The sequence below is a fragment of the Zonotrichia leucophrys genome, chromosome 11 (genome assembly GCF_028769735.1).
Source record: "Zonotrichia leucophrys gambelii isolate GWCS_2022_RI chromosome 11, RI_Zleu_2.0, whole genome shotgun sequence".
NCBI classification, from domain to species: domain Eukaryota; kingdom Metazoa; phylum Chordata; class Aves; order Passeriformes; family Passerellidae; genus Zonotrichia; species Zonotrichia leucophrys.
Window position 1 is genome coordinate 9,750,461 of NC_088181.1, and position 23,005 is coordinate 9,773,465.

General features: G+C 40.8%; 1 long non-coding RNA gene across 1 annotated transcript; it reads left to right on the forward strand.

Moving 5' to 3' along the window:
- Positions 1-17,866, forward strand: LOC135452886 (uncharacterized). Its single transcript, XR_010441723.1, has 3 exons — positions 1-78; positions 3,550-3,716; positions 17,436-17,866. It is a non-coding gene; the product is annotated as an uncharacterized LOC135452886 (long non-coding RNA).
- Positions 17,867-23,005: the final 5,139 nt, after the last annotated feature.

Sequence of the window (23,005 nt, forward strand, 5' to 3'; positions counted from 1 at the left end):
CTGAAGTGGTACAGCTCCCTAGTGATGCTCCCAAGGAGACTGAGGCCTGCCTGAGGCCACCTTGCTCCCTCTCAAAAGGTAATGGGGAAAAAATTGGGCTGTGTACTCATCTTGCATAAACATTTGAGCTAGGCCTACTGTTGTGTGTTCATAGAAAAATTTAGATAACTCCTTTTTATTAAAAAATTAATTAGTTCACTGTGCCAAATATCACTTACTGCCTGATATGACATTTAAAAGGGCTCTGGTGTGTATCATTTTTTCCTGAAATGGTTCAAGAGCTCAGAAGCACAAACCCATACTGTCCCAGCAGGATGTGGGTGGCTTCCACTGCTTTATTGAAAACACTTACGAATGAAATGTTCTTTGGACTGGAGCTTACCCTGAATTACTCTGAAAACATCCAGAGACCTGCCAGCTAGGGGCCAAGTTTCATGCATTTCCTCTTTGGAGGAGCTCTGTGGAGCACACAGAGAGGCAGCCCTTCTCTGATGCTCCAGTGCTTTATCCACACACTGTGAGAAACAGGGCTGCCAGGTCTCCTGGGGAATATGATATACCAGACCTGTCTCAGCTTCCTCTGGAGCATCTGGGGCTAATGACTGCTGAGAGGAATTTGATAGGAGGCACAGCCTAATCTAATATGGTAATTCCTAGATTTTCATGATAGCTTGACAAAATCCACTGCTGCTTTTCTCTTCCTTGTGCTCACAGAAGATTCTTGCATAATCTGTCTTTAAAAATCCAGCAGAGCTGCTGAGCCAGGGCTTGGCAGTCCATCCTCCAGGGACATGCTTGCAAGTATTTTTGTTTCTCTGAGTGGTATTTCTGGTGGCCACATCACAATTCAGTTTTCAAGTGCTTGTCTTTTATTATCTCTCACAGGCTTTCTTGATCTTCCTGTCTCTTCTAGTCAGTTCAAAAATACAGTAAGAGCAGCCTTTATTGTGGTATTCTGGTCCTTCTGTTTTCAGTTTCAACTGTAGTGAGGAAGCCCAGAAGGAAAAAATGTCTTTTTTTTTTTTTTTTTCCCCTGTAAGAGTTTAACCATTTGGAGCCTGAATTGGTTCAGCAAGTGCAGAATGGGGTGATGTTTCTTACTCTGAAGATTCAACTAAAAAAAGAAATAAAGAAAATCTAAACTTTATGCATTCACACCAACATGAAATTAACAAAAATATTTAATGATTAGGTCATTAAAATGTGTTCCACTGCAGTGTTAGCAATCCAATAATGCTTTCAAAGGTTGAGCAGTAGTAAGTGCATTCTCCTTTGGATTACTGTCATGCATGTGTGGAGAATGGGTGAGAACATGAGGAAATGTTAGGCAAGGGGCATTGTGGAACCTTGTGAATTGGATTCCTTATGTGCTATTTTTATCTCTACTTCTGCTCCAAGCCAAAGAGCTGTGGTAGAGCATAAGCATTACAGTGAATGTGTCCCGGGACTATGATTGCTTCCACTGTGTGTGCCTTGTTCCTCTGGATAGAAGTCTGTGCCAATGAAATGAGTAAAAGTGCTAAACACTGGTCTGACACCCTGGAAATTGAAGAGAGTAGTTTTCCAAGAAGGCTAGGTTTATAACTAAGTACTTAGAGAGGGAAAAGTAAAAGCTAAGCTGTTAAATTGCAGTCACTTAATTATCCTGAGTCATTCCTTAAGTACCTGTATTCCAGAGTGTCCGCCCACTGCAGTCACCTTATCAAGAGGAAAGACAAACTGAGTGCATTTCCAAGAAGGACAAGAATCAGAAGCTTACAAAGCATTTATTGCCTAGTAAGAAGAATTGATGCACAACTTCTATTTATTTTTAAAATTTCTATTTCATTTTACATTCTTCAAAGAAGGGAGCATGAGTTTGGAGTTTTTTACAATGCAGGATCAGCTCTGCTCTGGTAGTGAAGGACATGGATTCTGCAGTATGGGTATGGTGATAGAATGACTCAGGTGTTTGCAATTCTGCTGCTCGCTCCAGCAGACTTGCACAGCTGCATAAACATCACCAGAGGAGCTCTTCCTGCTGTGCCTTCATTCAGAGCAGAAGTGGAAAGGATTGTGGTCCCTCTCATTCAGCAAGGCAGGAACATCCTGGGTTCACTGGGAAACATCGGGAAGGTGTTTGGAGGGGAAAAGGAAAAAGTCTCAATGGGGAAGAGACAATGTGTGCTGAGGATTTGGGCTTTAAAACTGAACTGGATGGTAGGAGAATGAGAGTAAAATGTCCATTCTCCTGAAGGCAGCTACAAATATGAGACAGATTGCAATTATGGGATAGTGATGTTTTCATTAGTACTTCTGCGTCCCTTTCCCACTTGTAGGCAGGATCCACTGAGTGGAAACATCAAATACTCAGCTTGTAGTCAAGCAAATTGCTTTTAAAACAATGAAGTTGTGGCACACCAGAACTTTAAATGTCCTGCTTAGAGCTTTAACATAGGATTTTTCAAATTCCAACTCTGACACTTGGAAGTTCAGACCAGAGTTTCCCCACCAGCCTCCTAGAAATTTATGGAGTAATTTTCCAGGGATTTACTCAGGAAGTGGCCATGCATCTGCCTCAGCTCTGCCTGGACAGGTTGTAGCTCCAGGGCTGGAAGCAAGTCCCTGAAAGTCTGAACAAATTACTAGAAATCCAGGATTACACGGCCTTCATAAGTGTTCTGCAACCAGGATCTAGGGGATGTCGGCCCTGCTTTCTCTTATATCCCAGGGTAATTAAAATTTTCCACTCAAAGTGTTTTAATGAGGATAATTACACACACTTGCTGTATTTAGTTTGTGATGCTCTGACTTCCCATCTCATATTTGCAAAGCCACAAATCACAATGTTATTTTTAGATGGAGACACTCTCTTGGATTCATGCTGAGTATAAATATTTATAAGAATAAGGAACCCAAATAATTCAAGAATGTTAAATTCATCTAAATACTTTCAGCACATGAGTGAAGTTGGCAAGTAGAAAAGGTTATCTCTGTTATCTTACAACAGAATTTGCTGAAGTTATAGTTATTATATACTTTCCAGGCTTGTATTTACTCAGAGAACATCTAAACTAATGGCAGAAATAGAGACATTATAAAGATTTGGCATTGTCATCTGTTTTGGTCTTTTGTATCAACAAGTGCCATGTAGGTGATCAGTTTGTGATAATTGGGAGTGGGGCTGGGCTGAGCCTCATCCCCAATGGGCACAGCTGTGAGCAGCAGGTGAGCAGCACTGACAGCAATGAGCCATGGAGTGCCCAGGGGCACTGAGCAACCACCAAAGGGAGCAGAGGGCACACAGGGGCAGGGCATTGACAGGAGGGGCACACAGGTGAAATGCATCAACCATGAGGGGCACACAGGTGCGGTGCATTAACAGGAGGGGATAAAAGCTGAGCTAAAGAGCAAGAAGGGCAGATGCTTGCAGCCTTCTGAAGTGGTGTTACTGTGCAGCTCATGGCGGTCTCAACTATGACCGTGTCAGGCAGTTTTCTTTCTGCAAGTGCTGATGAAGGCATCCCAAATGTCTGAAGGGACACTAGGATATATCAAAATTTGCTACAGGTGAGAGTGACTTTCAGGCATTCCTGCAGAAGACATCACCTGGACAGTGTGTAAGTGAACAGCATTAATGCTTCCACTCTGGAGGTACCTGTGCCAGGCTTTCTTCTGGAAAGTTCCCCTGCTGAAGTGTCAGGAGAAAGGAGCCGTGCTGCGTGTTGTCAGACTTGGTAAGTGTGCATGGGATTGTGACATGGGGAAATAGTGTGCAAGTAGGAAACTGTGATTTGTTCTCTTTGTTCCAAACTTAAAATTAATCCAAGGCAAACATGGCAACGTGGCCTTTACTCCCCTTAAACTGACAGCAAAAGTACTCATGGGAATCCATGCAGATGCTGTACATAGTGAAGGAAACCCATCTGGAGGGCAGCTAGTGCCATCCCTCAGTTTTGCAAGCTCTCTTGTGACCCAAGTGCTGCATTGGCACTCTGTGCTTCCTCTGAGTGTGCTCAATACCATGTTATTGAGCCATGAGAAGATCTGAGAGTTGTGGCTTTTTAGGAGTGCCAAGTAGGCTCTGTTTTCTCAGGTGCTTGAGTTGCTGGTTAAGAGCATATTGTGATGAAAACTCTGCTGGTACAGATCTGTGAAGTCTTGAGCAAGAAAGATTATGGGCAACTTCAAAATAACAATGCCAAGGAGGGCTGTGTAACTAACTGTTGTTCACTTGCAATAAGCAGTGAAATACAACCTCTGCAGTTGGTGTTTGCAGATTAGGTGGAAAATGTTAATGTCAATTAATATGCATGCAGTCAGGGTGAATAATGCCAGCTCTGATCCTAGCTCTAGCACTAAGCGTGTTGAGTTCATACAAACTTGCTGTGTTGTGAGGTAAATCCATTGCAATCAAAGTGATCTAAAGGCACCTTTCCTCTCTGGTGGCCCCTGAACCACTGACCCTTTGGAGCTTGTAAAATTTATACATGGAAAAGCCATGATATGGGCTTATTGCCTCATGTTCTTCTCTAGACACGCATTCCTGACCTGCCAGGACCGACCCAACAGAGGCATTTCTTTGAACTATTATGACTTTTCTTATGTTCTTAAGCTAAAGGCACCTTCTACACTTAACTTCTGGCACAAAAAGAAATGAGAATACCAGCATTGAGAAACAGGAAATGCCTGTTGGCATAAGTTTAGGAACTTTTTAATGTGTGTCCCAGAGAACGCAGTTGGGAGTGACATTGCTCTGGAGAGAGATTCGGTTTCTCAGACTTAGCAGAAGCCCACCACATTTTTTTTTTAGATTAAGATCATTTTTTTTTTTAAGATTAAGATCATTTACTGTTGTGGGAATCAGTGAATTGGAAGCAGATCTGCAAGAACAGGTATCCCCCACTGTGTTGGTGCAAGAGAAGCATTCTGCATTTGGCAGGCCCCTTCAGGCTTTCAGGGTCAGCCCTTCCAAGGGCACTCTGAGAGCTCCAGCCTGTGTGTTGTACAACATCTGTATCCAGCTCTGCTGCATTCACTGGATCAGGTCAGAGGGGCAACACAAGAGATCAGCTCCTAATTTTTGGACATACTAACAGTTGTTAAGTTCCCTTTTTATTCTAGGGAAATGCAAAGAACAGTCCCACATTGTTCTGAGCAGTTGTCCAAAATGGAATGTTTGGATTTTGAGCTCCTCAAAGCATGTGTTTTATGTCTGTATTTATATTCAAAATGCCTTTAAGCACCCTGTTAAAAAATGCAAACATTTATAACCTCTAGCCATTCCATTTGTGCTTGTTTAACCATGAACAAAACATTCCTCCCTCAGACTTTCTCAAATTTTCATTCAGACATTAGGGAGTGATGGTCTTTTCAGGTCTTCTGTGGTAATAAGCTGTAAAAAGACAGCAAAATTAATGGATAACATGGGTAAGAAATGAGTGAAACAAAGGCCTGGTTTGCTGTTTGGGAGAGAAAAGCAAGGTATGAGCTCTAGGTATGCAACAGAATGATGATCCCACTAGGTATTGTGCTGTCAGGTACTATCTGGGATGCAGCATCAAAGAGAAAAGGAGCAGTCACCAAAACCAGATGACTATAAAGTTGTTTCATAACTGCCTAGCTTAGCTTTTAGCAAATTAGTGAGAGGTACTTTTCTTTAATGCTTGGTGACACATGCACAAAATCCCCAGTACATCTGATTTCTAAGGTTTCAAATGAGGGCATGTGTTTCTCTGCCATCCAGAATAAAAATATATATGAAAATATCTCTTCATCTAACACTGATTAAGGCCTCAGTTCTGAGCAGTATGTAGGAGATTAAAGCCTGATGCTTCTGTGTACAGCCTAAGGCACTCTCACAGTGGGAGGAACAGCGGTCCCCTTGTTCCATGTGCTGTTCCAAATTCCATAAATGTCTCTGTCGCTGCTGTCACCTGCTTCCATGTAAAGATCAGTCTAGTTCTGCATGTCAGCTTTGCTAAGTGCTTGTTCTTATTAGCCTGAACAGTGACAATTTGTTATTGTGGGCTGCTCTGGGACGTTTCCCTCTCCAGTAGTCCGTTGTTTGCCAAATCTACATGTTAGAGCATTTGTGCAGTGCAGGCTGCCTGGGAGGACCGAGCTGGGGTTTTAAATGTGAGCACTTTGTAGCTGTAGGCCAAATTCTGTCTTCAGTTACATGTGATCAGATCAAGGCTAACATTCAGTCGTGTCATACAAATACCCCAACTCCTCCACTTACATCGGGATAATTGCAGGCAGAATGGATCACTCAGCCTCAGATGTCTTGTTTATTGAAATTTAACAAAGCATCTTTTGTGTTGGTTTGATTTGTAGGGCTTCATCTAAGCATTAAAACCATCTCGGTGAAGTCATTTAAGAAAACAAGAAAGTTATTTTCAGAGTAAGGGATAGCAGCGCCTTCTGATGGAGCAAACCAAACACTTTTGGAGTCAGTTCTATCACAGAAAGCCTAGGGCAGCTGCATTCCTAGCAATGAATTTTGGCAAGGTGCATGAAACCAGACCAGGCAACCTCCCAGAGGCAATACAGCGGCTTTATATCTCCGAGAACATTCTGTTGTGGTGTCTGCAATGCATCCTTAGCCTTCAGTGTGGGGGGTGAGATGTACTTAAAATTTCCATGCCCTCTTTTGTTATGTAGCTCTCTGGAGAAATGGAACAATTCTTTTACAATGCATTGATTTTAAGCAAGCAAGACATGTGCAAGGCACACGTGACCAGGAGCTGAGCAGCACAAATGGCTCCTGCTCCTGGCCTTGCCTGTGGTGGCTGAGAGGCTCCTGACTTAGAGCTGTGCAGTCCTCTCAGGCTGGCCCATGTTCCCTAAATGAACTGCTGCATGAGGTCTCCGTGCATAAACACAGCTACAGGAAAGTCTTCAGCTGCTGTAATTCAAATGCACTCCCTAAAGTCAATGGGAATTGAAATCACTTGTGCCACCTAGATTTGCAGCAGCTGAAAATGTAAGTGATAATCTGTGTTTCAAAGGGATCAAAGGTTTCTTTTCCCTGGCTCTCTGGAGGTTGCTTTCACTTAGGAGAAGTTAGTCTTTGTGAGTGCTTGAGTGTGTCTGCATCTTTGTTTAAGGCATTATCTGCTCCAAAGTTCTACTCAATAACAGGTGTCTTCATGTGTGTTTCAAAAAATATCTAAGTAATGTGGAATTTTTCAGAGGGGCTTTACTCTCTTTACTTTCTTCCCCTAGAAAACAAAACACTCTTACAAATCTCTTAATACAAAATTTAATTTTGAATAAAAATATTCTCATTTTCTGCTTTAAATATGCAGTTAGGCCTGTTCAGTTGCTTATTGAATAAATGCTTGTTTCTATTTGGGAATAATTATTGTCAATGTCACTTAATGAATACTGTTATGAAAATGAAGCTCCCTAACATATTGTCCCTGAAATCAAAAGCCTTGTATTAGTTTATATTAGATAAAAGTTTTAAGCATGTGTAGGAAGCAGAGAAATTAAGTAACTAGAGATCTTTTATGAAATGGGATGTGATAAGTTTTGTGGGTCAAGAATACAGTTAATACTTTCAGGCTATTGAATAACAAACTGTGTTTGAGACTCAAAGGAACTTGATAGCAATTTTCTGTCTCTCAAAAAGCAGCAAGTGTTTTATGGGTCAGGTCTGTGTGTGTGTTTTGTACCATTTCTTTACCTTATATGCCATAGATAAAGCTGAAATACGTGAGAAGAGAGGATTAACTGTGCAATTCTGGGTACTTTTGGGATGTCTTGGTGATAAACTGATCTGACCACTTGGTGACCTTAAACAAACTTCAGAAAATAAAGCCAAACTTCTGACATGGCAACTTGAAAAGGTGCAGAGCATTTTCATTAGGTTAATTGAGTCTTTTGAGGTGTGTGTGTCTGGGTAAGGATAAATCATGATTGTGACGCTTTTTTTTTTTTTTTAACTGCACTTATAATTGAGCCTGGGTTGATTATTATTCTTGGGTATTGTAGTTCTGTCAGGAGACCCTGGAGGTACTGCAGACAGTGTATCTGGCCTTCCCCACATTTGAAAAGAAAAGAAAACAAATATGTGGGATGGAATGTTTCCTAACAAAATATAATGTCTCGAGTATTTTGTTCCTGTTTAAGAATGGTATCTTGTAATGGAGATTGATGTAAGCTCAATATAAAGAAGTTGAGACTTTAGTCAAAGCAGCCCATGTGTTTTGATTTTAATTTCCTCTAAGTGGTTTATTTGGGTTGCTTTTAATTATGAAGAGTATCTGTGATAGGCTGCTTATGTGGAAAAGATAAAAAGTACTATGATAACAGGCTTTGAAAATTTATTTTTCTAACTGCTTCAAGCCCTAACATAGGCTCCGCTGCTTTCAGCCTGTTGTCCCTTTATGAGCCAGTTTGGCTTTCCAAACTCAGATTTCTGTTGAGAGAAGGTAATAAATGATTTCAGGATTTTGTGAAACGTAAATGTAATGTGTGTTTGTCCATAATTTAAGGGACTAATTTCCCCAAAGTAACTGGACATTGCTGGGTAAGCAAAACAAAGAGAATTTCCCCCTCTATTTTCAGCTTTTCTGTGTACACATAAGGGAAGACATGCTCACTTGTGAAGCCAGCTTTGCCTAAACAGCTGTCAGTAACAGGATATCTATAGCTGTGGAGCTGAAATTAGTATTTTGTGCCAGCTCAGTTGGAAAGCCAGAAGGTCTTGAGAGTACTTCTGGCATTATCTTAAAAATAGTATTGAAAATCATTGTGTTACTATTAAATTTGCAATTTCCAGTGAATGAGTATTTATCTCTGCTGAGCTTGCTTAGTCTGGCTGTCAGTGGCTTCAGGGGTGTTCTCTGTGTGGTTTGGTAGTAGATGCAATTCACAATAAGAGGATTAGAATGTGATGTGCTGCTTGTTCATTTAAAATTGTTTTGCCTGAATCCAGAAGTTATGAAACTCAGTTGGTGGAGAGGGAGAGAATTCAGGAGTGGGAGTTTTCCAGGGTCTGAACTTTGACAGGAAACACTTTTCTGAGTCTAAATAAAATTCTTTTATCTCGAGGCAATAAAAGATCCAGCATTGTAGCTGTGAGTCAGTCAGGAGATTTGATGGTTTGGTGACTTTTTCCAGTTGTGTGTTATTGTTACCATGTCATCCCCCACCCCACACTACAAGGTCAGTCAGGGCTGGAAATGTACCTGGAACTACAGCAGCTTATGTGATTCACCTCTATTTTATACCTGAGCACATCTGGCATGCCCCAGCACAGAGGGGTTACAGACCTCTTCCTCTGAAACTCAGAAACTGCTGGGGATTTTTTTCTTTTTCTCCTGTGTTTAATTTACAGATTTGTTACGTGGTCAGATTTATTTTCAGTCACAAATAGTGCAGGTTCTCTGGCATATATTGGTTGTTTTGCCTATAAAAATAGCTTAGAATACAATTCCTCAAACAAAATTGTTGAGCTTGGAAACATAAATGTACTGTATTCCTGCTTTATTTTTCTGATGCTATTAATCAAAAGTCCACTGAAATCACATGAGAAATAATGTTTTCAATAATTCTTCATTAAAAAAAGGCAAGAAAATCCCCAACCAGCTCTCCTATGACACTTTTCTATATTTAGACTTCTAAAAATGTGTTTTAGAAGGTTAATTGTGGCTTTTTCCCAGTTTGGGAAAGTTAACCCACTTTTAGTAGATCAGAGCACATGACACGACCTCTGGGATTTTTTGCATCTTCCTTTATTACTGTTGCTGAACCATTAACGGTTATTTATTCATATTTTACCTAATAGCCTGTGCAATTTCTATTATCTACATGGTACCTTAGCAGTTTTTGCTTTTTCCATGTGAATCCCTTTATATTTGCACATAAGTCACTCTGTTGTGGTGCATTATACTGCAGTTTTATTACTGGCTGCATGTCAGAGGACTTAAAGTGGCCATGACATGCCCTGACATGTCTTGGAGATTTTTCTTTTTGGGGAATTTTTTTTTTTAAGAAAAAAGGAAAAAATGGGGTGTGGGAAAAAAAGGTTAGTTTCCCAAATGGCCAAATCTATTAAGGAAGTCTGAATATTTCTCAGCAAGTGAAACCAAGCACTAGATATTGCTTCCCACATACGCAATCAGAGGAAGGGAAAGCCACGATTAAATTTCTCATGGACTGTCAGGGTCAAATTTAAACCCTCCTGAGCTGCAAACGCTGGGGTGTCCTGAAAAGTGCTAAAAGTTTGTTATTGACAGCAGTAAAAAAAAAAAAAGAGAGGGAAATTAAATGACACATTGCCATGGCTGTTCATGTGTGAAGGGGATAGAGGAATTGAGATATTTTATAAAATCTCTGAATTTTCAGTAATTGGCCGCTACAAGCACAATTTTTTTTTCTTTCTGAAATTCAGGTTGATGATGATGGTTTGGTTTCCTGTAATGCACACCCAAAACTTTGGCTCTGTTTAATGTCCAGTCCAAATCTTGTGATTTAGGCCTGTTCTTGGGCTTCTGGAGTTTATTTCAGCCAGCAGACAATTCAAGTCAGATGGGATTTTTTTCTGGTGTAAAATTAGTGTGGGATAGAGGGATTGATTTTATCTGCAGAATTATTTTATATGTAGCCCTGATTTTAAAGGCAGGTCATCTTTAAATATTTTACTGCAACACAGAGGAAAATATTTGTCGTAGTGATTGTAATGGGAGTCAAAATTTAGAGGGCTCTGTGCTGGAATTTTATTACTTCCAGCAGTAAATACAGCTTGTGTGCCTCTGTTTCAAAAAACTATTAAAGCAGACATGAAGACATTTTAAATGTATGGCATTTCATGGCATAAACTGGGCAGGTCAAATGGGGATGCTCTTGAAGAAACACTGCAGAGTGCAATGCTCACCATGATGACCAGAACTTTGAAACCCCAGGCTGAAAGGCCTTATATAGCTACAGACTTGTTTGGGTAAATATGTACAGTGCACAGTTGTTTTCTGTGGGGGATTTTCCTGTGACCTTCAAACAGCCTTTCTGTGTATTTATTTTCTCTTTGAAAGCAAACAGCTTTTGTGTGAACTTGTTTTAAAATGAGAAAATAAAATTGAAGTAAAATGTGCTTGAAACGCTGCAAGGCAGCAATTTCTGCTTTGCTCTTGCTGTGGTGGTTGATTTCTGTTCCAAAAGCCTCTTGATACCAAATACAGGCAGGTAAGTTCTGGATGAGAGGATGAAATAGTGTTAATAGTGTTAGGGCCTTGCTGTTTGCTGTGGAGCTTCCTGCTAGCACAGCACAGTCGATGGCTTGGCAGGTCTGTGCAGTGTTATTTAACACATCATAAATGCTCTGAAGTGCCCTTGCTAAGGTCAGATATCTGCAGTCAACTCCAGAATGATTCACAAACTTAAAAGAATGAGTGTGGAAAACCCAAGGCTCGTTTTTAAAGTGCCTTTGTAACTGCAGTTAGTTGTAACTCCTGGTAGCTGTGATGCAGTATTGCCTTGGGGGCTGGGTTAGCTCTGGTAGGAGCAGCTCTCCCAGTTTTCAGATTGCCATCAGGGTAGACAGTGAAAGTGTTCATGGATCTTGAACCAGGTGCTGGTTTGGATGTTGGATTTTAAGTGGTTGTTGATCATTTCTGTAATTAGTAAGTGGCTGTAAGACTTGGACTGGTCTGAGACAGTGGCTCTGCTGCATCTGAGCTGGGGGAGCAGCACAGTCCCAGCCCCAAACATGGCAGGGAAACCCTTTTATGAGCAGCCTGCTCTCACTCTCCCACTCTTCTCTTCAGGCTTCACCAATAACTGTAAACAGCCTGACCAGAAAAACAGCTGAGTTTTGGAAAAGGTTTTGATCCCAAGTGTGAGGGTGGTCAGGCATCATGGAATGGTGTAAAAGAGTACTCAGACTTGCATGTCCTAAAGAAGTTTGTGGGATTTCACTTCTTACCAGGATCAGGATCTGCAGTGTGAACATCTTCTTCAAATGAGCAAAAAACAACCCCTGAATTCATTTGGTGTTTCACAGTGACACTGTGAGGTTCTGTATGGACACGTGGCTCTGTAGGACCCCTCTGTGAGCGAGGGGAAGGGAGGGAGCGGCATTTAAAGCTCAGTGACAGTAAGGAGCATTGCCACACTCCTGCATTTGGGCAGAAGTGCACAAGGGGATGCTCCTTCACATTGAGCTGGCTCCACATGGCCAAGCTCATACCCATGAGATCTGTGGAGCTCTTGGTGTGCTTCTCCTGCTGTGGCAAACATCTCTGGCTGCTGCTCCCGTGCTCAGGGAGGATGTCAGTGCTGAGCTCCCCTTCCCCTCTTAGTCAGGCTCTTACTTTATCCTTAATCACCTGAACTGTGCTGAAGGCTTCATTAGAGTTGACAAGTCAGCTTTATCCTGAAGGGCAAAGGAAGGAGATGCTTCCTGCCAGTTCTCAAAATTGTGGGTCCACATGGGAGAGACAATTTGAAGAGGGAAGAAAACTGCTGTAAAATATTTCTTAAGTTGCTCTTCCTGCGGAGGATTGCCTAATTGAATCCTACTATAAAAAAGTGGCTGGTCAGGGCACCCTAGAATTAAGATAAATGAGATTTTTTTGCTGTTCTGAGAATTCTCAACTGAAATGACATCATGTTAAACTGTGATGTGCCAGGGCTAAAAGACAAGAGAAGGCTGCAACTTTGCCCCTTTTTTATGATGAAAGAAATCAAGGTCATCTAAATGAATTCAGGGAATTTATTATAACAAAGAGAGACATCAAAGCATGCTATGCTTTATCTTCACAACATTTGTAAAATTCCATATTAGTCATTCAACTTTGGGAGTAAAATTTGATGTGTGCACATGTCAGTGCTGTAATCCCTCAATTGGCATCATGAAGCTGAGCTTTTTCAGTGTTTGGTTGAAGGTTAACTGTGCAGGTTTCATTTTTTTTCCTCTATTAACTAATTTTCTTTGCGCATCCTCTAGGGCTTTTGTTAATGATGTGTTTCAAAGTATTTAACAAGCCCTCAAATAAAGTATCAAACTGGCAGATCTGGTCAAGTTCTAGAAATTTCAAGAGGCTGGAGACCCTATTGCCCCTAGTTTTATTTTATTGACCTACAGAAGAGAAATAAAATATTCTGAAATCTTTAAGGGATATTTTAAAGGATGCTTCTGCTGCTTCTATTGGGGATAAATACATTTTCTTTTCAGAGTCTCTGTTGAAATCCACTAGAGTTTGACTCTCTTGAAGAAAGTGGTGGCATAGAAGCTCTGTGCAGAAAATGTTGAAATAGTTAAATTACAAAATAATTTGGGAACAAGAAAGAAGTTCAGCTTCAGTGTTGCTTCTTCTGGCTAGTGGGGAATTTTCTGTACAGAAATTCATCCTGACTGGAGGTTGCAGTATGTACATTTATAGTAGCTGTGTCCCACAGCAGGATTATGAAAGGATTTGTGGGCATGGGAGAACGAGTTTGGGTCCAGCTCATTTAAGAGGTCACACATTATGCTCCCATAGTATAATTCCTATGGTGGACTTCCTGTAGTTCCTTCCTATAGTTCAATAGTAGTACTGCATTTTGTTCTAAAACCGTTTTGTTTTGGAAGGGCTGTTTAATACTTGAAAGGAATGCTTTGGACCTCCTGTAAAATACAAACTACTGTTCCTGTAAATATGAAGGAAAAAAGAAATCCTTAAGTCCTATGCTCTATTTCTTCTGGAGAGGTATTATAGAACTCCCAGTTTCTCCTTTCCTGATGCTTCTTCACTTGTATTTGATAGTGTTTCTTTCTCTTTCTGTTTTATTCTCTTTTCCTATACTAATCCCTTCTCCCTCTGAAGAAAATTGCAACATTTTTCTTTCTAATGTTGTTAAGAAGATGATACAGGGCCTGTAATAGACAATAGAACCAGTCTTGCAAGAGTCTGAAGCACCTCTATACTTGACCACTGTGTATAAGAGAGGAGTGCTGTAAAAAACCTAGTAGCTATAGGGATCTTAAGTTAAAATTTAAAGGAGTAAAGTCAACTGGATTCATCAGTTTGTATACTTGGGTCACATCAGAGGAATCACTTCATCCTTTGGGTAGGTGCAGGCTTGAAAGAACATGTGTGGGTCTGATCCTTCTAAATCTATTGACTCCTCTCCCAAAAGTTTGACTTTGGACAGCAGTGAGTGAAATATTTTACCCATGGAAACATTATAGAAGCAGTCTCTTGGTTACCAAACCACTATTGCTGCTCTGAAACTAGAAATCATTTAGCAGCACAGTTTATCAGAAGGTCAAACATCTCATGAAGCCTTTATTACTTCCAGTATTTATATGGCTAAATCAATTTTTATTGTTCCTTGATTTCCTTCCGAAATTTAAGGACTTGGTAATTTACATGCTCAGCTGAAATAGCCATGATGAGATCACAAATGTATCTGCAAAGCCACTCATGGAGTGGTTTAAGGTTTTGGCTCTGCTTAAAGGAGTCATCTTTTGTAAGGTGTTCATCCACTGGGTTATTTTTGCTCTAATGACAGGTGAATATCTGATATAAAGTATGGGAACAAACATTTGAGATTCCTCTTTGAAAGATCTTTGATCTTCTGGTAAAATTTGAGAATTTTCTGTAGTCTGTCCTGATATTGTTTCTTCATTAAATGCCTGTTCACGAAGAAAAGTGACAAATCCTGTTATTTGCAGCTGACTTTTGTAGAATTGAACTGGGTATTTTCTTAAACTACAGTTTCCTCCATTCTCAACAATTGGCTCATGGCCTTTGGCCAAGCAGCCGGGGTGTTCTGGAGTTTTCAATGTGTACAGTGCTGTTTTTGTTGGCCTGAGGTGTCCTTACTGCTGCAGGGGTTTCTGCAGGGCTGTGCAGAGCTGTTCCAGGGTTTTCAGCGTGAGCTGTGCGTGGTGCAGCTGAAGCCTCACCCTTGGTGCACATTTGAGTCCTGGCAGGCCCTGCAGCCCCCCTGAGCTCCCTCCCAGAGCTGAGCTTCTTCCTGGTGTGAGAGCACTCACCTGCAGCTGCAGCCCTGGCTGTCCCTTTTCAGCAGCCTCCGGTTGGCAAACTGGCAAACTTTTGCACAAAATTACGTTTTATTTCTCTGATATTATACTGAAAATATTTCACATCTTCCCCTGAGAGCAATGGTTTTTTTGGTTAAGATTACTTAATTTGGAACTGGAATTAGCTGCATTTTGCAGTAGAAAACCTATCTATTGTAATGAAGCCTTATCAGAACAGCAGACTGCTGTCTCCTTGCCTGGGATTCCTTGTTGTTTCCTACTTTTCATCAGGCAGCTCTTAAAGGGGCACTGCAAGCAAAAATCAAACTGGTTTTGAGTTTGATGAAAGGTGTGTAGGCAGCAGTAGATTTTACAGAGCTAATTTTAGTATAAATCTACTCCTGAGTGTAACCTAGTGGTATTAGGAAGCATAGGTCCTGTAAGTATGATACTGAGCAGTCATTTAGAATATCCTAAAATAACTTGGGGTATATTTTCTGTAACTTGTCTCCAGGCCTTCATCTATTGCAATGCATGTTTTAATTTTTTTTCAAATCCTGAAGTTTTAATTGCCTTGAAAACCCCGACTAAACCAGAGACTTATGTAATTGCATGGCTGTAGGATATAGGTGGTTTTAGGAAACAAATATTCCCATAGTGCCAATCAAATTTATTAATTAAATGCTTGTTTATGCAGTGATGAGCTCAAATGTTATTTGAAAGGTATCTTTGCTTTCTGTGAGTCTTAGCTTTTGTCTGGGACACACCTTGGGTGGGGCTTTCATGCACTTGTACTCCAAACTTTTAATGGGTTTGGGAAATGTGACATTGAATACATGGGGCCACACTGGTTGACCCAGAGCTGTCAAGAAGTGAGGCAGCTTTTGGTGAGTAGCTTGTGGTAAATCAGGGTATCAGTTACCTAATGTGAACAGACTAATGGCACTTGACTGGTTCTAGGCACTCCTTTCAGAAAGATTTATTTCAAACAGTTTCATGTCTGATTCAAATTTTAAAATCTCTGAAATACAGAAGTTAAAAGTAAAAAAAAAAGCACTGCTTAATGTAGTAAGACAGAATCTGTTAAGCAGCAATGACTGTAAATGTTTGGGGGTTTTTGGTGCAAATTATGTTAAACAAAACAAGCCATTCTCTCCTCCCTACTGCTTTGGTTTAGACTTGCCAGAAAGATGTGGTCTGGATTCAGTTTTGCTCTCCAAAAGTACGAAACTTTTTTTGTTCTAACTCGTGTTTGTCTAACATAAGAAAAGTTACATTAGCTATGCTGTGCATCCTTGCATGGAGCCAGAGCAAGTTTTCTGTAGGCTGGGTATAAATAACCCTGCCCGTTTGTACACGGGGCTAATAGGAAATGACAGCTTGGTTTGAAGTGCCCTCTAGTGACAAATGGGGTTTCGGATGAGGCAGTCGAGATAAAGCCTGCGAGAGGAAAGGGGGCTTCAAAGCCAGGTCACCTTTTGAGAATGATCATTATTGCCCTAGTTCATTAATTCCTGCTCTGGCAGAACAGTGAGCAAAAGTAAATGAGGATGTGGTAATTATTGCCAGGTATTATTCCAGCTAACTTTGTGGATATGAGGAAACATCCTGAAAAGAAGCTCCTAAAGCAAATTGCGCCACTAGAACCAATCAGAGTGTAAACCCTGAGCAGCTATAGGTGCAAAGGTTTCTCATAGCCATGTTCTGGCTGTTCTTGAGGAAGATATTTTTAAGTAAAAGCTGCAGCTGTCAACTTCAGGAGTTTGTGTTTTCTAATCTTTCTGCTGCAGTTCAGGAGGAGATCACTTTGGTTTGCAGGTGAAATTTGGCATTAGGCTGGGGAGGGTGAAGTGCTGTGGCACTGCATTGAGCCCGGGGAGGCTCCCAAGCTCCTGCAGAGCCTCCTGGTGAGGCGCATTTCACCACCTGTGCGGAATTAAGAAGAATTTAATTTCAGGTCTGTTTAATGAGTGTGCTTTGTCTGAGCAATGACATCAGTGAGTTAAACAGGCTGGAGTGGGGAGAGACAAGCTCACTGTGCAGGATGGGGCCATATCTGAGCTCGAGGTTCATCCCCTTCTCATTCCTGCTCCTTTTCACTTCCCTTGTTCTCAGGGGCAGCTTTAAGGGGGTTACTCATGGAAGTCCTGTGCTTCCAGCCAGTACATGCATAGGGAAAGCATACATGGCAGTGTCAGAAAAGAGTAAAATGAAATATATCCTCACCTTGCATTACAGGGATGCTGAACATCCCCTTTTTTCCTCTTTTAATAACTGTCAGTGCAATAAAATGCTTGTTGAAATACTTTGCAAAGCAAATACACAGTTCACATGAATTATTTCGTTATTCATGTTATTGTTGTGCATGACACTGAAGGAATATTAGTATTTAATGTATTTTAATGATGGAATTTTCAAAACAACTCAGTATTGGAAGTATAAAACTGCATGGTTATATAATATTTTTCATGTTTCTCAGCTAGAATGAGAACCAAGAATCCTTGGAACAGATTTTTCCGGGATAGCAGATATTAAGCAGTGGAGTCCCCAGCGCTTATTTTTATTCCATTGCACCATCTAGTGGGCACAAGCGCCCAGATCCTGGAATCGCTGTCAGAGCCACCTCCCTTTGCTGGTGAGTGCATCCAGCAGAGCCCCTCTTGCGTGCCAGCGCCTGGAGGCATTTAGAGAAGCGAGCAGAAGTTTAAATATTGTCTTTTCCACGAGATATTGGCTGTCAGGACATGGTCTGAGGCAGCCAGCAGCTCCATCGCACTCTGTGTTCACCATTCCTCTGAATGGGGCTCTGCAGGAGCTGGAACTGTAGAAAAACATTTTCATTATGAGGGTAGCTGGGATTCCTGATGCAACATGATAAATCAGAGAACTTTTGCTGAAGTGTAGGCACATAAAAATAAAGTTAGGAATCACCTATGGTTTTTGTAAGAAAAATGCTTCTTGTACTGGCTCACCTGACAAAAGATGTAAAATCCTGATGGAAATATGTCAGTTAATAGCTTTCACCTAAATTAGTTTAGGAAATAGAGATAATGGGAGAACAGGCTAGGAAAACATGTTTTCTACATTTAATGAGAGTCCATTTCTCCATTTAATGAGAGTCCACAGCTTCATGCTGTGACTTGCTATAAAAAACTAAATTCTTTCCATCTAGTGATCCCCAAATGCTTGACAAATGCAGTTACCACACTCTTTGTAATTATGCTGCATTCTCTTATCTGCAATCTTTCTATCTTTTTCTTCTTTTCTGTAGAAGAAAGCATTGAAAATTCAATCTACATTTTAATTAAGAAATAAGCAACAGAAGTCACTGGTATGGGATTGTCTGAGTAAGTTACTACCTTGAGTTCAGTTTGCAGTACTCTGCATGTTGCTATGATAGCAAGTAATGCCAGGTATCTTTAACACCACAGTGTAGAATATCTCAGGGCCAGTCTGGGTTACAATTCCATGGTTATGGTGAAAACTGGATCATATAAAGGGATTTTTTCCTCTTAGAAAAAACCAGAGGCCATATTTAAGTCAATGTGCAAATTCTTCTGTCCTTTCAAACACTTTGCGCTGTTCTTTTCAGCATTTTCCTTTGAAGGATGATTTTTAAGGAAATGTATTTATTTCAAAGGTTTCTCCAGGTAAAGTAGACCACTTGGCTATTAGTGACAGCTGAGAAATCAGTCAGGATCATTTGCTGTTCTTCTCTCAGGTTAAAGGCTCTTTCAATCAGTAATAGCTATACCTAGCATAGCTGGTCTCTTGCAGGAAGAGAGGAAAAATAGATTCTAAGATGCTCTTCATTTTGAGAGCAAGTTTCAGTCATAGTACAGGGAATTTAGCTTAGCAAGTTTATTTTTTTAGTAAAACATCCTGGGAATAGGAAGGGTCTTGGGCTCTTTTCCCCTATGGATTTCTTGGAGATGGGTGAAAGAAGAAAAATTGTTCATGGTTTAGAGTTTGCTTTTGCTGTATTTGCAAAACACATGAAGAGCTCTGTGTTGAAGCATTAATACAGGTGAGTATTTTTCTTTTTTTTAAATTACTGATCCATCCAATTTTCTGGTCAGCTAAGGTGGGGGGACCCTTTCTAATAAAAGAGATGAAGTTGCCTGAGCATCACCACATACAGAGTTCCGTCTCGTGAGCAGGGAAGGAACAATATCTGTGTGCTTTGCTGTATAGAGCCAACACTGCATTTTACATTTGCAAGTTACACGACTGCCCCAGCTTTGTGTGACTCTGGGCTGAGCTCTTCTCTCAAAGGCTCTGCCCTGGGTGTCTAGATGCATTTCAGCATGAAATGTCAGCATGTCAAGCCCATATTGAATGCATTGGAGCCAAAGGAAAACATTTCTGCAAGGCCCTGTGGTGCACAAGCAGAGCCCCACGCAGGGTTCTGCTGCAGAGCTGAGCAGCCCCACGTGTGCTGCCCCACAAGCAGATCCTGGTGTGTGTGGGATGTGGCTCTGCAGGAGCTCATGGAGCTGTACCAGGTACTGTTGGTGGCACACAATCCTGCTTTTGTCTTCTGCCTTGTGGAAACCATGGCTCTGGATAAAATGCTCCCCTTGCATTTGTGTTGGCTGAAATCAGTTGAAATAAGTAACCGATTTCCCCATACATGCTGGGGAATAGGCTATAAGGGATTTTTGATCTGGTTATGGAGTTTTTCAGTCTACTCCCTTAAATGTGGTGGTGGAGAAACAATCTGAGCAGCTTGTAATGGTCCTGTCCCTGCTGAGAAACCTCTTGTGTGAGGAGGACTCTGTCCCAGTGCTGGGCCATGACTGGTACTGGAAAGGGTGTTTGCCAGTGGGTTTCTGTGAGGTCTATTGGTTTGAGTGTGTTTAAAAATAATGTGTTTAAAGCTTCTCTTGCTCAGGAAATAGTCACAGGCACAAAAGCTGCAAGTGGGGGGCAGGCAACAGGAGTAAGACTTGCCAGAGCTACTCAGTACTGCTCTGGTACAGTCAGGCTTTAAAAATGTTTTAAATCTCCTCCACTGTTTTGAATTCCATCTGTGGCTTAGCAAGGACTCCCACTTTTTGCGCTCAATTTTCCCCAATCCTTTTCTAAATGATGCCTTTTCCTTTTCTTATTTCTGGGTGAATATCACCACAGCCCCTCCTCAGGGTCTGCTGTTCTTGGCACTGTTTGTTAATCGTGCTTCTGCCTAATACTGCCCTGTGGGGCTCTGGCTTCAGTTTTGCCTACACCCCTGTGAGCAAGAAGAAACCTTAAGTTTTGCCATTGCCCAGGCATGTGCATGGCAAGCAGCCTATCTGGAAAACATGTAATGGGATTAGCTCAAGCAAGTGGGTCTTGGTAGGAAGAAAGCAACTGTGAGTTAGGCTGGAGGTGGGGAGCTGGCTGTGTGTGAGCCACCTTGAGAAGGCGCTGGCTGGTGTTTTAGCATTATTCCATCCATATATACAGAGAGATTTAAAAAATTATAGGAATTTTGGCATTGTAGAAGTTATGTCAGTCTGCTGAAAGTAAATATACAAGAAAAAGTAGCTGTGAGAATGGAAAATGGCTGGCTGCAGGAGATAAGTAGTGGCTGGAGAAGTCTTATCAGAAATCCTCTAGGAAATGCAGCCAAACACCCATAGGGCTGGGAGAAGTTTCTATCAATCAAACCAACCCAAGAAAATTGTGCAGTGAAGCCAATGTTCAGTTTTGCCAGATTTCAGCCTCCTCTCTGGCTGTGCATTGTACACAACTGCATACAGCAGTCTGAGCAAAGCAATTTGTGCAGGGAAGGGAGGGAGAGATGCTGGGTTATGCTAAGAACCACTCATCCACAAAAAGCCCCCAGGCCCCTGTAAATCTGCCTGGCTCCATGTGCAGACCTGTGCCCAGCTGGAATTTTTCTTCACTGCCACTGGGAGCCAGCACTACTGGAAAAGTTACTTCTAGAATTGGTGAAGTAAAAGACCCGGCTGGCTTTTGTGCTTGAGTTTTGGTCCAGCAAAGGTTTTCAGCACAGCTGGGCAGTCTCCAAATGAGAGAGGTTTTGAGTTAATCCTCAAGTGGGAGGGCTGGGTTGGTGAGATTTGAAGTTAAACTTTGGGAATTCAATACTGTGGAGACCCTTTGGGTGTGAAATAGGGAAATTCTCAGTGATGTGCTTTAGTTATGTGATGCTTTCAGTTTTGCCTCCCCATTTTGTCTGGCAAAGCTGCTTTTCTGCAAGTCAGAGCTGGTTTAAAATGGTGTTATAGGGACCTCTGTCCAGTGCCTTTTGCACCCTTAGCCTTAGTGATCTGCTTGGAATTTTGGGAAATAAGCCTAGGGTGGTTGAGCTTATTCCTGCCTGTTGTTATACTGCTTACATGTTTCCTCCCACATCATTAGAATTTGGATTTAGAATCTGGACCCTGAAATGAGCTCTTGTCTAGATTAAGGGCCACAGAGTGTGTGGTAACTAATGCAATGTTTGGTGAGTTCTGCTCTGTATTTTAACTTGCATTTGAATAATCTTATGACTTTTTCTTGGCCTCTAGTGATAAATATATCCAAAAGGCAAAGGAGGCTGACAGAATGTAAGGAAGTTTAACATATAACACATTGCACCTCTTTGTTGACTGCTCCATCATTCTTCAATCCTTTGTTTTCTTGAGAGGAGACAGTGTATTATCACTTCAGACAGATATTTGCAGATGTTACTGAATCAAAATTAGAAGCAAAATCTTTCTGGTTTGTATCTAGTGGGAATTCTTTCCTGCAGTCAAAAACACTGCATGTTTCAAGTTCTCCAAACAAAGCCTGGAAAACTATGTAACCTGTATTAATCTGTCCATTTCCTTTGCCTCATTATTCTTGTCCCTTACCCTTATTTTTGAGGTGCATCTGTCATTACAATACTCCATGCTTCCCTTCAGAGGAGCACTCCTAAAATCCCCAGAGGTCAGAACTATGGGAAATAGGCCCAGTAGAGGAACAGTCCTATCAAAATTGCTCTCAGGACACCAGATATATCATGGGTGTAACAAATCCCAACTGGCTTCATTAAAGCTATTTTAGAGAAAATAAACTGGTTTAATAGATGGCAAGTTTCTCTCTGTTCCTACTGTCACCATACATTTTTAAATGGAGAATGTGGCTCCAGTGTGGAAACCCATTAAAGAGATATAATATTTCATTCAGGTAAGTATTGCCTTTCTGCTTAAAGGGAAAACACCATTGTGAGCTTAGTGAAGAATTTAATTTGATGTATATCTGCAGGAAGTAAGCCTTACATCAAAAAGTAAGAACCAGCAGCTGGGTTCAATATGGGATTTGACACTGTTTTCTATAAGCTCTTTACCAAATGTGTGCAGGTTTTGAAATAGCCACATGCCCACCTTATTATGATCCTTTCCTGGAAAGAGAAATACCTTTAATCTTAAATATGACATTCACATGCTTATTTTTTAAAGAATTGATTTAATATGAAGGATTTTATTTCCTGTTTTTATTAAGATCCAGGTTTCTTGTCAAAGTACTGCCGTAAGTAACAAGCTATTGCACATCCTGTTCTTCATTAAAACAGGCAGGATATCAAAGTAAAAAACATAAGAAACATAAATGTAGAGGAATTTTAGGATTGAACTGTAATCTATACCATGCAAGTGACTTAATAAGGATCTCAAATGATAAAGGAATTCAAGTCTGGGCACCATAACCAAAGCAACTTTTCCCCCCCTAACTTAAGGACTAAACTACTATTTTTTTCCTGTACTTTTAAAAAACATCATGTTCTTGAATTAATATTTAGGTTAACTTGGAAGAGATACACAATCATTAATTCTTGCTACTGCTGTTACTCTCCTTATGTTCTTATTTTTCATGATAAGTCTTTTCCAGTCACTATAGATAAATGCAAATCTTTTTATGATTGCTTAAAAAAATTAATTTCAGACATTCAAATACTATTTATGGTAATTTTCAGCAAATTTATTGTTTTTTCAATTAGCTGTTGTGAGTTTCTGTTTGAAACAAAGCCCAGGAACTGATACACACTTATTTGGTCAGGACAGGCAATATTACACAAAT